This window comes from Podarcis muralis, chromosome 1, assembly GCF_964188315.1.
Source record: "Podarcis muralis chromosome 1, rPodMur119.hap1.1, whole genome shotgun sequence".
Lineage (NCBI taxonomy): Eukaryota > Metazoa > Chordata > Lepidosauria > Squamata > Lacertidae > Podarcis > Podarcis muralis.
The window spans coordinates 119,484,557-119,500,009 of record NC_135655.1 but is presented as its reverse complement, the minus strand read 5'-3'; the positions used below and the strand labels follow the sequence as shown (position 1 = coordinate 119,500,009).

The 15,453-nt window shown below is 42.6% G+C and overlaps 1 long non-coding RNA gene across 1 annotated transcript in view; it reads right to left on the bottom strand.

Moving 5' to 3' along the window:
- The window catches only part of LOC114607356 (uncharacterized), a 65,112-nt gene extending 50,067 nt beyond the window's left edge, over window positions 1-15,045 (bottom strand). Inside the window, exons 1-2 of the long non-coding RNA XR_003709125.2 lie at window positions 14,478-15,045; window positions 11,512-11,586 (exon numbers count right to left, since the gene is read on the bottom strand). This is a non-coding gene — a long non-coding RNA (uncharacterized LOC114607356). The remainder of the gene's footprint in view (window positions 1-11,511; window positions 11,587-14,477) is intronic.
- Window positions 15,046-15,453: the final 408 nt, after the last annotated feature.

Sequence of the window (15,453 nt, the reverse complement as noted above, 5' to 3'; positions counted from 1 at the left end):
GATCTAGTTTCCAGAACAATTGAAAAAAACAGTTTGATATAGTTTGAATATTCCAGACCTTTTTTTTTCTGGTAAAAAATGGCTTTGGGGGGGGGGGAACCTGCCCCTCCCAATTTTTTCCAGGCCTTCCCATCTCTGCAGGTGCGGCAGGTTGGCCTCAATAATATTTCTGGCCCCCAGAAAAATCCTTCACCTGCAAATGTGTCTAAGGGTCATCACCTGTTCCCTCATCTCCCATTAACGTTTCCCAAACTTACCTGCCACAGAATTGGGTCAAGCCTCTGTTTAGTTCCTCTACACTCACTTGCTGGAAATCCATTCCCAGGCTGTTGTAACATTGGGGTGAGGTACCATTGCACCATCAGACCTATCCAGGGCCAGCTGCAGTTCCCTGCTTTTTTTGTGGATTGCTTTATTTGAACTCTTAGTTTCAATACCTCCTTTCCATAACCTCTAGGGGAGACATTTTCTACCTTAAGATGACCACCCGAGGTCATCACTGCTGAATCAACATGATGTCCATGCGGCTTGTAAGACTAAAGGCCATGCCCTTCAATAACCCCAAATCTTTGCTTCCCAAGTGTAACACCAAAACCTGTGGATGTTGCCATACATGGCAAGACTGGAACAAAGTCAGCGCTACAGGTCAAGTGTACTGTTGCACAAGGTTGAGTGAGCAGTAAGTTATCCATCTCTCCCTGGAGCTTGGGACTCTTGAGCTACTGTACTCTGAGCACTGTGAGATTACCAAGCCATGGCTCTCTAAAACGTATGCACACACATTATTTAAAATGAGTAACTTGATCACTTTTAGGCCTTTCAGACTTATGACCAGCAGTGATGAGGATTGCTTGTCTAATTTCAGCTTTCTACGTTGAGTTTGTAAAAGTGAGCAGTTTAGCACCACATTGTCAGAGGGCAATTCCCACCTCAAAGCACAGTAGCTCAAGTTTCCTGGTAGCTGCAAGAAGGAGAAATGGGTGGCAGGACAGGTGAATTAAAGTCAACAGTGCTTAAAAATAAGACATAATTTTTACAGCAGGAATAGAACCTCCATCTTATCCAGGTGGTGTTATGTACTCTGATTCCTGCTGGCTATCCTGCTTGGTCCAGCTAGCAGCAAGCAAATGAGGAGGATGGAACTATAAAACAGTTTCTTACTCCCACTCTATTGTTTTATCTGCTGCTGCTAATTTTGCACTTTATCATTGCTACCTTGTTCTTTTACTTGAAAATGTAAATAATTTACAGCTGTATAATCAAATGTTCCACTTCCTTCAATAGTGCCTACAGTTTATACACAGTGATCACTTAATCAGTTACTGAAATACAGCCACTTCTGGAATGAAATGCAACAACTGCTTCATAGTATAGAATGCATCCCATCATAGAAAAGGAAGTGAAGAAGAATACCAGAACTAATTGAAATTGCGGGGAGAATTTAGGTAGGAAGAATGCAATTATCCCTTTTGGAATTTGGCCAGGATATTAAGATTAACATCTTATACTTCTATGATGAGTCCCATAGGAATTTTAACAGCTACAAGTGGTCAGGACCTTGGTTTTACATCTCAGTCTACAGAAGCTCTAAAACATAATGCTTGGCTTTGGCTTATGCAGGAATTAAATGGAAGGGTGAGATATGCCTCACAAGTTCCTACACCATTTAGATTATTCCTTAGAGGTTTACCATCCAACTATCTGTCATCAAGACAAAGCCTTTTGCTTCTATCTTATATTAGCTTAACATAAAGAGTGCAAAGGTCTACAAGGATCTAAGCAGCTATGTGAAATGAAGGATTAGCAACCTTCTAGACAATAGTTTGAGTTACTGATTTAGTGGCTGATGCTTCAGTGTTGAAAAAAATGTTCTGTAGCAAGTACAGGAGTTTGTGTGAATCATGTAGATACAACATTAGTGTATAAACATCTAAGCAGGCTGCATAACATTTCATCAAGATGGTATCATATGTCAAAATGTGTGACATGGATACATAGAAGAACATAACAACCTTAATATTAACATAGGATTCACCCAAAGACAAAAAATCTATTACCATCTTAAATTATTATTATTTGAATTTATTTACCATCCTATACCTGGAGGTCTCAGGGCAGTTCACAGAACTCACATAAGAGTTTTTTTGTTTTTAGAAAAAAAGTTACAATCATATGGAAAATCATATACATCCAACATAGGGAAGAACCCAACACTCTAGGATAAAGAGTGCCATGTTCTACTAACTGAACCAGCCAGGTTCATGCAGATGTTCCATGCAGCCACCTTTCTCCATTCTTGGCCCTAGCCCCTCAAATTCTTATTCTGCATGTAGCTTTTTAAGCAAGGGTTTCAAAATCAGCAAACCTATTCTTTTAGTTAAGAAGATGCATGCTAAATGCAGTGTGGTACTTGAGGAGCCAGTTTCCCCCTCCATGTCCCATTCTGACCCATCCATGACTGTGCTTGGATTTACTTATTCCTGCCACCCCAAGAAGTTGCATCCTGTTTTTGTCACACAAAGGAATGAAGCAATGAGTACAATGAGGGTACAGGAGGTAGCGAAGTTATCTGGGCATCCAATTGCTTTTTATTTCACCCATTACTGCCCTATATTTGACCAAAACAATTCCACATCAATGAAAGGGTTAAGAGTTTATTATGCCTACATAGCCAAAAGTGAAGCAAAGTAACCATGTATCTCAACACCTGGAAGAAGCTGAGGAAGGCACAGCTGGCTTCTAGCTTTCACACATTCCTAAGTTTTCAGTTACTACCAGTATTTCCCAAACAAGGCTATATGACAAACAGTTGCAGGTGGCCAATTGCTCATATACAAGAATAGCTTTACTCAGCAAAATCCTACAAAAGTCATTTGTCAATAGAAACAATTGTATCTCAGGATGTAAGTTTAGCAGTATTGAAATGTTGTCTTCCAAGACTGTCAGTGTGGAAAAATAGCTGTACATGGCTTGGAACATATGAAACAGAAACTGCTTTAGCCTAAGGAGCATGTCTCATTGCTGTTTTGAGAGGTTTTCCCAGCACCTTTACTTCAAAACCTTTGTTTTGCTTTGGAAGGTGAGGGAATCTAGGAGTGGTTACAAACAGCAGAAAAGTATAAAAGGTAAAGGTACCCCTGCCCGTAAGGGCCAGTCTTGACAGACTCTAGGGTTGTGCGCCCATCTCACTTAAGAGGCCAGGGGCCAGCGCTGTCCAGAGACACTTCCGGGTCACGTGGCCAGCGTGACAAGCTGCATCTGGCTAGCCAGCGCAGCACACGGAAACGCCGTTTACCTTCCCGCTAGTAAGCGGTCCCTATTTATCTACTTGTACCCGGGAGTGCTTTCGAACTGCTAGGTTGGCAGGCGCTGGGACCGAACAACAGGAGCGCACCCCGCCGCGGGGATTCGAACCGCCGACCTTTTGATCGGCAAGCCCTAGGCGCTGAGGCTTTTACCCACAGCGCCACCCGCGTCCCAGAAAAGTATACCTGTCCTCTTTTGGAATGGACAGGAAGAATTTCCCCACCAAGCATCTGGACGTCCAGAATGAGCGTGCTTTTTTTCAGGGGGTACTCAAATGTACGCAGTAATGGCACCTCTTTTTGTTGTTAAAAAGTGTGGCACTTACTGTAACAACTTCACAGTGAGTACCGGCATCTATTTTTCTAGAAAAAAAGCTCTGAGAATGAGTAAATGCCTTACTCCTTCCAATCGAAACTTTTCTACTTAGGTCAAAAGTCACATGGCATTTTAGAGGTAGAAGGCACCGTGCAGGGAGCACCATGAAACCCTCTGGTAGAACAATACCATTAATGCATTAGCATCCATTAAGTTTAGAAGCTCAAATGAAAGTTTTTAAGGTTCAGCACCAAAATCTATAATGCCCCGCCATCAGTCCTTCTGTCTCTTGATCTTGAGTTGCACACCCTTCAACCCTTATTCCCCCATTTCTCAGCCTTCCCCGCTCCTCTAGTCCATGAGCTACTGGCTGGTGTTTACCTTTCATCCTGGGATCACCCAACATCCACTCATTTGTCTCCTCTACCTCCACATATACAGATGTGGAAGGTACCCACAGGTATCATCCAGACTGACCAAACTCATAACAGTATGTACACAGTGCCAAAGCCCAACTACCTTTGTCCCTTTACAAAAAGCATAATGTAGTGTAACTATCGTTCTGCCCAGACAGTGAAGTCCAGCTTCGAGGGCCTTCTGGTGGTTCCCTCACCACAAGAAGGTTACAGAGAACCAGGCAGAGGGCCTTCTCGGTAGTGGCGCCCTCCCTCCCATCAGATGTCGTATTTTTAAGGATTTTTGTATTAAGAATGTAAAGTGTCCTAGGATTAGTGTCAGGCTAGAATTTGGGAAAGTAGCATTCTAATCCCCACTCAACCATGAAGCTGACTGGGTGACTTGGGCTGTTCACAGTTTCCCAGCCAAACCTATCTCATAGGAGGTGAAAGAACTATGTATGCCACCTTCAACTACTTGGAGGAAAGACGGGATATAAATGTTAAAATAAATAATTAAAATGATTATAAAATGAATTTAAATTACAGTCAAATATAAAATAAAACCACTGCATTAAGCATATTCTGATTCTTTTTATATTAAGCTAGGTGCACTAAATTGTTTTTAAATATAAAAGATTTCTAGAAGAGGAAATACAGCAGAAACAAACAGTATTATGGTGCCTTCTGCACAGGTGTTATTTCAGAGTGATTAGTACAGATAATCAGATGATCATCTTCATCCATGTGATCAACAAGACCAAAAGGTCAATATGGTTTTAGTTTACCATATGCTATAAAATTCGTATGATAAACTGACAGATTAGCATACTTTTTCAGCTATTATAGACACTTAAGTCTTCAAATCAGAAAACAGATTAGAAATCATTCTGTAATCTCTGTTAACAGTCTGATACATCATGCATAAAGCATAACAGACCTCTCAAAATGTTAATCCTTCTGGCAAATTCTCACAATTACACAGGATTTACCTAGAAACTACAATAACAGAACCAACATAATTACATATGATAACAGAGAAACATTGCACAGTAATATCTGTAAATAAAAATTATATTATATGAATATTTTGATTGTGGTAATTGTTTGTAAATGATATTTATCATTTTTTAAATAAACAAAATATGAAGTCTAGGTATGGTCTATTTATTCAGATTCCATTACTGAATCTTCAAATTATATTTGATTACTAATAAATGACAATTTTGCATTTCTGGTTTCATGCATTTCTAATAAGCTGCTCTAGCATTACTTTATTTAGCTGCAACACCATGCACAAATGCTGATCCTAAATATATCTCCTGAACTCCAAGTGACTTATGTTTGTATAAATAGAGCATAACAAGCTATGAAATCTTCCTTCCAACAAACTGTCCTATGCCAAAATAGTTGCTCTGGATTTTTTTTAAACTATGGCTGAAAGGCTGGATAACCAGAAAACAGCTTAACAAAATAATTATCCTTAAATCTGTTTTAACAATTTCTCTATATAGGTCTTTTCCATCAAATGACAAGGAAGCAGTGGAGGTTTTGAAGTGTTATAAGGGTGCAGTTGTGCCGTCACAGATTGGATCAAGTTTATAAATTCAGCTTTAAATCAGAAAGGATAGAGGTGCTGTTAGCCAGCAGGAGAGCTGAAACTGAAGTGGGAATTTGTTCTGTCTTGAATGGGGCTGCACTCCTTTTTGAAAATCAGGGTTTGTAGTTTGGGGGTGTTTCTGTATCTGCCATTGCTGCTGGATTCCGAGGTGGCTGCCATAGCAAGTAAGGTGCTTTTGTAGAGCTTTGACTGTGATAAAGCAGATATTGCCACTGCCATGCATGCCTTTGTCACAGACAATTGGATTACTGTAATGTACTCTACATAGAGTAACCCTTGAAAAGAATTTAGAAATTTTAGTCACTGCAAAATGGAGTGGCCAAATTGCTCTCTTTTCTACTTTCCTGATTGCATCAACAATGGCTTCCAATTAATTTCCTGGCACAATTTAAAGTGCAGCTTCTTACCTATAAAGTCCTAAATAGTACGGGATCAGGATATTTGAAGAATATTGTGCCCTTCCATATGATTCTGCCTGTCCACTGTGCTCAAAGGGCTTGGCTGTGTGTTGCACCTCCTTTAGAGAGCCAGCTAGTTAAGTCACAGGAAAGCGCCTTTTCTACTATGGTACCAAAGCAGATGGATGAAAATAATTAACAAGCCAGGGCTTTCCCACTGGGCCACTGCTGAGCTACTGGTTCTGGTGGTAGATGCAGAATGTGATGGAGAGCCATGGTGTTAGAAGTCTTCCCCTTGCCCTCTGATATTCTAACTAACACACTGCAGCTGAAACTCCCAGCCTGGATATGTCTACAGAAGCAGACAAGCCAGGGATTTTGTCACTGGGCTACTGCTGATGTCTCCTTGCCTTCTGCATCTACTGGCAGCTGCAAAAGGAGCTTGGGGGAGCAATGGTGTTAGAAGCAGTTCTCTAGCATTTCAATTTTTACTCTGCAGCTGAATCTCCTGGCCTGGAAATGGCTGAAGCAGCCAGATGTTAGTCCCTCACAGGCCAGGGCTTCCGCTCACAATTTGCTAAAAACATGGAAGATAGATGCCTCAAAAAAAACAGTGAATGAATTAATGTTAAATTCCTGTATGCATGAATTAAGAAACTGTTCTGGGCTGGAGTACAATATTTTAATAATGCAGCTGCCATGTTCATTAGTCTCTATGTTTCCGGAAACTAATCTCCTACGTAAGTTACAACACTCAACTACTATGCTTCTATTCTGTTCTGAGTGATGACTTAATAATGCTTCACAGTTGCATGACATTTCATTAACAACGCTACTTAAAATATGAAAATATCTGCCAATATCCCAAATTAAAATGAATAAATGCTGTTTTATAAGTAAATTATGATTGCATGTTCATACAAGGGTTCTTAATGCAATGCTAATGAATACCTAATTCAATTTATAATATAACGTCAACACTTTATGCTTAAATTACATTCGGTTATAATGTAGCCGACATAACAGTCTAAATACATTATACCTGATAAGATTGTCGTGACAAATGAACAGACAATAGTGACAAATGAAAGTTATGTAATTCAGTGCTTAAAGCAATCCAAGGATGTATTGTACAAAAGGAAATATACTTCTGCTTGTACAAGGAAGCTCCACTGAATTCTTATTTCCTCATCCTACTTAAACTCCCCATGCTCCATCTCTCACTGTTGCAGAGGGTTTCTTGGCCCACAGGAATGGGTTTTAGTAAGTGCAGAGGGCTATGAAGGGAGAGGAGCCACAAAATCCTCACCCTGCAAGCTGAATTCTGAACACACTTCTCTGGATCCTCTTTTCAAGCAATCCAAGTTAATCACTGTATTCTCACAATGCTAAGCATGAGTGGTATCTGGGGGGGGGGGAGAGATCATCTTTCTTTTTTATATTAAGACATCTCTAGACCAGGCATAGGCAAACTCGGCCCACCAGATGTTCTGGGACTACAATTCCCACCATCCCTGACCACTGGTCCCGTTAGCTAGGGATCATGGGAGTTGTAGTCCCAAAACATCTGGAGGGCCAAGTTTGCCTATGCCTGCTCTAGACAATGTCATTTTCCTAGAGACACTGTGAAATGAAATGCATGTTGACTCCAGGAAGCTAAACATGGTGTCACAGTATGAGGCAATTCCCTAGTAAGAAAAAAATATCTGCCACCAAGTCCCCCACCTGCAGTTTATAAGGGGAGTACAATAGTGTTCATCCCTCTTAATTATGGAACAAAACCTTTTTCCACCTCAAGCCATAATGAAGCCAAAGTAAATCAAATGTGCCTGCAGTTATATCTTAACAGCATTAGCTACCTTTCATCATACTCTGATAACATCAGACATGTAGCCTGAACCGTATGGGAAAAGCCTAAAATGCATCTACTCCAGTTCCACGCCAAAAAACATCATCCTTTCCTAAATCTGAAGCAACACTAGCATGGAGAAAGCCTCTGTTGTTTGGCTGAGGCTCCCATACCAGAGGAACAGTGATTGGCATGCCATAAATATACTAATATAATAGACCATTATTACTTGTATAGTATAAAAAAAATTGACATAATCCTTTTTTCCAAACACACCCACTTGGATACAGAGCTAAACATCAAATTTATTCAATAACAGAGTGTATCTCCACATAATATGTTAAGGATTGGACTTCAAGTCAATCTACAACATGCAGAGCAAAATGAAATTATTTAACTATGGTACTTGGCTACTCCATTCCACTTCTACTTTGTATTTCCTTCTAGCTTTGCTTAGACTGAGTGTCTAACTTGTATTTCCATGGTAATGCTACTGCTGGGGGGTACAGGGCTAGTGTTACCATTAGACAGAACAAGGTTGCTCCCTTTATCGACTGAATTCAGAAGTCATGAAAAAGCAACAAAATGTTACTTAAAGTATTTTCATTCCTAGGGAGAGGAGCTTGTGGGTTTTTTCTGATATGGATGCCATGCCCATCTTGGCCGCCTCAGATACTACACACCTTGACTAGCGTGGTGCTATTTGCTGTTCTCAGGCAGTAAAATATATTTGAAAAGCCCTTCTTGTGGGAAATAATTTTTCTGGCTGGAAAGCAGTGCTTAGATATACCCCAGCTCCATTATTTCCCTGTGCAAATGCTGTTCAAACAGTTTTACAACATTCCCACCACCACCAAGAAAATGCTAAAACTCCAAATAAACTCAGCTGAGGAAAAATTAACCTTGGGGTGGAATTTGCAGATTAAACACTGTCGCTCCTATCTGTAAATCCATCCTTGCAAGTGCCTTCTGCCCTTCCCACTTTCCTATTATCTTCTTGACAAAATCTGGATTGGGTCACAGACTACCACTTTAATAGCATGAATACTGTGCACAGTCAAAGCATATCTTTCTGGCTCTCTCCTACTCTAGGATAATATTTTTTCTCTAAAATGTCCGTTTGTTGGGAGGAATTCAACACTGTGCTCTTCCGAATGTTCAATCAGCACAAGCATTTTGACTTACCAAAACAATCTCCCTTTTCCCACCCACAGTGTATATTCCAGGGGTTCTCCAGACCCCCACAGATTCAATTGGCTGGAGGGGAGAACCTTATTGGGCAGGCAAAAGTCTTTGCACAGGGCTTCAGCTGATGGGACTCATTAGTTGAAAGCCCACTTTGAAACATAAAACTACAGTGGTGCCCCGCAAGACGAACGCCTCGCAAGACGGAAAACCCGCTAGACGAAAGGGTTTTCCGTTTTGGAGGCGCTTCGCAAAATGAATTTCCCTATGGGCTTGCTTCGCAAGACAACAGCCCATAGGGAAATCTCCGGGACAGCGGGGAAGCGCAGCGCGTCTCCCCCGCTGTCCTCGGACCTCCTCCGAAGCCTGGCGGCGGGGCGGGGACACCTCCTCCCACCGCCGCCGGGCTTCGGAAGGCTCTTCCGAAGCCGGGCGGAGGGGCGGGAACACCTCCCCCCGCCGCCCGGCTTTGGAATGATGCTCCGAAGCGGGGCGGCGGGGCGGGAACGCCTCCCCCCGCCGCCCGGCATCGGAACGATGCTCCGAAGCGGGGCGGCGGGGCCGCGAAGCCTGGGCGCGCTGATCTCAGCGCGCGCAGGCTTCGGCATGCTGGCAACTCTCCGCAAGCAGCTGGAGCGCTCCCGCTGCTTGCGGAGAGGTCCGCGAAGCCTGTCCAGGACAGCTTTTGAAGGCAGGGGGGGGGGAGCAAAGACTTTCGCCCCCCGCCCGCCTTCAGAAGAGGTCCTGGACCACTTCTGAAGGCAGGCGGGGGGCAAAAGTCTTTGTCCCCCCTGCCTGCCTTCCAAGGGGCTTTTAAATCGCCCCAGACAGCGGAGAAGTCCTCCGCTGTCCCGGGCGATTTTAAAATGCCGCCCGCCAGCATTTTAAGATCGCCCCGGACAGCGGAGAAGTCCTCCGCTGTCCCGGGGTTTTTAAAAATGCTGGGGGTGGGAAGAAAAGCCCTTGTCCCCCCCCCCCCAGCCTTCAGAAGAGGTCGGGGGACAGACTGTCCCCGGACCTGGTCTGAAGGCGGTTTCCATAGGAACGCATTAATTGATTTTCAATGCATTCCTATGGGAAACCGTGCATCGCAAGACGAAAAACTCGCAAGACGAAGAGACTTGCGGAACGAATTAATTTCGTCTTGCGAGGCACCACTGTACAATAAACAGAGAAAATGCAGCAGTTTTTCAGTCAGTTATCCTGTCACATGAACTTATAAGCAAAGTCATATGCACAATATATGCAGGATGAGGCCTGGAGGATATGAAAAAGAATCCAATAGGATTGCTTACATTTTTAGACTTCAAGTACAGGCAACGGCTGATTAACACATGTCTGAATGACGTGCAATTGCACAAGCATGCATGGTGCCAAACCCGGAAATTACCCAAAAACGTCACTGAATGCATCACTAAAAGGGCGGAACGGGGGCAGGGAGGAATATGCTTATACGCGCTCTGCCAGCGTATGCAGGAGCCAGGAACAGAACCCCCATGAGAAATGGTTGTCAACTATATATGCATTTTGAATAAAAAGAAAAAGGCATAAATTCTACAATTGTAAATTACAGCTGCATTACATTTAAATACTGAATCATTATGCTCTGAGGATATTTTGTAGTGAGGATTATCTTATTACATTCCATTACTTTCTGCATCTGCTTACTGATAATAAAAGAAGCAGCTGTTTTAAACTAACAGGTGTGAACAGTTCATTCAAGCCTTTAAACAGAAGCTAAATTCAATTTCCTTGTTGAATGTTTTGAAATTATATTCCAAACACCATTTACAATATTATAAACAGTTAATTTGTATGGACTTTGATTCATATGTAACATATATGAAATAACTTTTCTTCAAAGTTTAATTCAAAATCTTATGCTTATACTGTGCACATGCTGAACTAATTATGTCAGATGTTTTCTATAAAATCTTTAGTCACACAACTGAGCAGCTTTTCTTCGCCAACTGTTATATATCAAATTCACTGCAGAAAACCATGATAATTATGAAGCAACAGAGGATCAAATTCATAGCAGTAATATATCTCTATCTTAGTTAAGCTATAAATGATCATCAAGCTTGAAATTGTATATTTATTTAAAATCAGTTTTCTGTACCATTTGCAACGATGTGCGCTTCACAAAATGTGATAAATATTTTCACTTTTAAACACTCAGTAGTGCTAAACGTATTATCACGACTCTAGGTCTTACAGCACTTGAACAAAAGTAAAAAGAAAATCCTTTTAACTAATCTAAGAGGTGGCTGGATTTGGTTAAAGAAATGCCACAGAATGATTTGTATTAAGCAATAAATCATATTACTTGTAATAATTATGAACTCCTCTGGGTATCCTTTTAAAGAATAAAAAGAAATCCACTTATCAGTATGAAAATGCTTATAAGTATTTTTTAACAGATGTGATAATTCCACTTACTTCAATTACTTCACGGGCCTCAACTTTACACACAGAGATGTCATATATCAAGCTTTTTCTTTCAATATAAGTCTCCTGCAATTGAAAGTAAAATTAAACTATTTTATATCAAGAAATGGTTATTCATTTTATGTAAGTTAAGCTGGAAGCCTGTTAAATAAGGGACAGTGGTACCTCGGGTTACATATGCTTCAGGTTACATTCACTTCAGGCTACAGACTCCGCTAACCCAGAAATAGTACCTTGGATTAAGAACTTTGCTTCAGGATGAGAACAGAAATTGTGCTCCGGCGGCACAGCGGCAGCAGGAGGCCCCATTAGCTAAAGTGGTACTTCAGGTTAAGAACAGTTTCAGGTTAAGAACAGACCTCCGGAACAAATTAAGTACTTAACCCGAGGTACCACTGTACTGCCATACTTACTGAGTTTAAGAACACTGACCTAATCCAATACATGCCAAATTTGCTGGTTTTGCATTCAGTGGATCTAATTCCAAAGGTCCAACATAAAAGTTCAAACAGCAGCTACTTTTTAAGTTGCCATATAAATACAGAACTTACACATAACATTGAAATACATTTTGTTAGTTTTGGCCCAGGTCTCCAATTATGTCAATATCATCTTGGATCCTGTTTCTGTCAGTGTTCGTCAACTCAGTTTGGTGCCATTTGCTCCTTAACCAAGCAATTTATAAATGTGTTAAACAACACCAGGTCCAGGACACAACCCAGGGACATCGCATCAGTCAATTTTCTTCAGGTTGATGCGCAGCCATTGGCTAGCACCCTTTAGTATGGCTCACCTGCCAGCTACAAATCCACTTAATATAAACATCATCTAGCCCACATTGTACCAACTCGCTGGCAAAAATATCATGGAAGAACTTGTCAGAAGCCTTATTGAAATCAAGCCATGATATATTACACTTTTTCCTTCTTCTAATAAAAATATTACAGAAATCGTAGCTAAATTTCTGTTCATAACAATGTACAGTACAGTGGAACCTTGGTTCTTGAAGCCCTGAAACTCAAACATTTCAGCTCCCGAACGCTGAAAACCTGGAACTAAGGGTTCCGATTTTCAAACGTTTTTCGGAAGATGAATGTCGGATGCGGCTGCCAGCTATTGTTTCTGGGGCGCCTGCGCTAATCAGAAGCTGCGCCTTGGTTATCGAACGTTTCGGAAGTCGAGTGGACTTCCGGAATGGATTACGTTCGAGAGCCTAGGTACCACTGTACTGGAGTTGCTTTGCTGATGCTCAGGGCTAGACCTCAGCCGTCACATGCTACTACTATGCAATACAAGGGATTTTCCTGTCCTTGTTCATTTCCCCACTGCCTCACAGTATTTTAAAGAAATTTTAGAAGCAACTCTTCTAACCTCCTCAGACTCTATTAAGCAACCTGCCTGGGACCTCAGAATGAAAGGTAATGGCAGAAATACCCGGGGTGGTGAGGGGATGTGCCCCCTAGGACACTGGTCTTCAGCAGACAAGGCAGAACCCAGTACAAGGCCTAAATCTGACCTGAGACTGCAACCACAGCACTCCCATGGTTTCGTGGGAGCTGACTTAAACTAAATCCTTTGAAGACAGAGGTCCTATGGCTGGGTCGGGATGGCATGGGGATGAGGGACCAACTCCCTTCTTTTGCGGGGGCCCAATTAGTGCCATTGCCTTCCGTTAAGAGTTTGGGTGTAATCCTTGACATTTCCCTTTCCATGGGGGCGCAGGTTACAGCAACAGCCAAGGCGACATTTTTCCACCTTCGCTGCATCAAGCAGTTGGTCCCTTACCTTTCTTGCCCCAACCTGGTCACAGTGATCCATGCGACGGTCACCTCCAGGCTTGACTACTGTAATTTGCTCTACGCGAAGCTGCCCCTGAAGCTGTCCCAGAAACTGTTTTTGACCTTTAAAGCCCTTCACGGCCTAGGACCCTCGTACCTACCCTCTCCTGGTATGACCCACGGAGAGCCTCAAGGTCCATAAATAGCAACACCCTAGAGGTCCCGGGCCCTAAGGAAGTAAGATGAGCTTCAACCAGAGCCAGGGCCTTTTCAACACTGGCTCCGGCCTGGTGGAACGCTCTGCCTCATGAGACCAGGGCCCTGCAGGATCTGATTTCTTTCCGCAGGGCCTGTAAGACAGAGTTGTACCGCCTGGCCATTGGCTTGGAGCCAATTTGATTCCCTCCCCCTTTCTTTTTTCTTTTTCCTTTCTCCTGTGATGAGGCTGCATTTTAATATTTCAATATTTTAATTGTTGCATTTTAATCTTGTTTTTAAGTTGTATTCATTCAACTCATTTTTATTATTGCTTGTTAGCCGCCCTAACACATAATTAAGAAGCAGGTCTCTGAAGGCTTCTTTTGGCAAGCTTAGGCCTCAACAGGCAGACAAGTGCTGCCTGAGAGAGGTACTGCCAATGGGGGGGGGGAGGGTTATTGGGTTGTTGTTTTTATTTTTCTTATGTATTCTGTGAACCACCCTGAGACCCCTGGGTATAGGGCGGTATATAAATGCAATAAATAATAATAATAAAGTAGCCACTCCCAAAGCTGTTTGCAAATCACACCAATTTAGAAAGGTGTGTTTTAGAGCCGCTCATGAATTATTCCTCAGGGCCTAATTTATTTCTAATTATTTACTGGGTTTTATAAACAAGAATGCTGTACAAATAAGTGCACCAGGTTTTCTCATGTCATCTGTATATCCCCAAAATAGCATAATAAATGTGGAAAAAATATCTACAACGTATGTTTCATTATTAGTGGTCAATGTCCCCCTCTTCCCCCCTTTCTTCTTCTTCTTAATTGTTTAAACCAATTCATGAACCAAGAACTTATTTCTAATTATTATGAGTATTTTTGGTGGTTTAAGAGCATAGGCTCTTAAAACAGGCTGGTTTGGGTGTGGGTGTGGGTGGGTGTTTGCAATTGAACCTGGGGACATTTCTGCGACTCTTACCTCCTGCTCCCAAACCCGAAATGGCATCTCTGTTTTTTCGAAACCCGACTAAGCCCGTTTGCCCGTTTTGAGAGAAAATGGCGGGGGTTCCTATCGGCGCCCTTCTCCTTCACCTGCTGAGAGACTGAGGCACTGAGTTAAAGTGGACGGGGTGTGTGCGTGTGTCGTTGTTAAAAACACACACACACACAACTACAATCACCACCAGCAAGGCCTGAGGAGGCAACCCGAGTCAACTCGGCGGGACTCGAGGCGCACAAACGAGGCGGGAAAGACGGGCAGGACTCGGATCTAGGCGCCCCAGTGCAACGTTTCCTCACAACATCCCCTTCTTTTCCCCGCTTTTCGTCGGTGTTCCTTGAAGTATTTATTGGGGGACGGGGAGAGGTGTTTTTTTTCCCTCCGGCGGGAGAGGAGAGGAGGAGGATGGTGAGGGGATGAGGAAGGCCGCGACGCGCCTCTCTCTCACTCTCTTGCTCGCTCTCTGGCCAAGCTGAGGCCACGAGCTCGTTTCGAATGGAGGCAACGTTCTGCGGCCGTTGGAATGGCGGTTGGAGTCACAACAGAAGGAACGGGGGGGGGGGGGTGTGAGAGAGCGAGAGACCTTCGGTGTGTGGATGGGATGGGGGGGTGACACCTGTGTGCATATCCTCCAACATTTATCCCGTGAAAATAGGGGCATCCTATTCCATCATCATCTAATTATTATTTGTTTACATCATTTTTAGTTGATTTTACAAATATAAAGTTATAACAATCCAAATGCATTTCCATATCTAGAGGTTACTCTGAATCTCGGGACTCCCCCCCCCCCCCCTTCATGGGTCCTATTGTCAACATTTTCAACGGCATATTATTGCATAATCCGTATTTTGTATTTGACCATATTGTCCATGGTAACATCATTTTATTATTCATACCACATCCGTTTGACTGGGTTGCCCCAGCCATTCTGGGCGGCTTCCAACATACATAA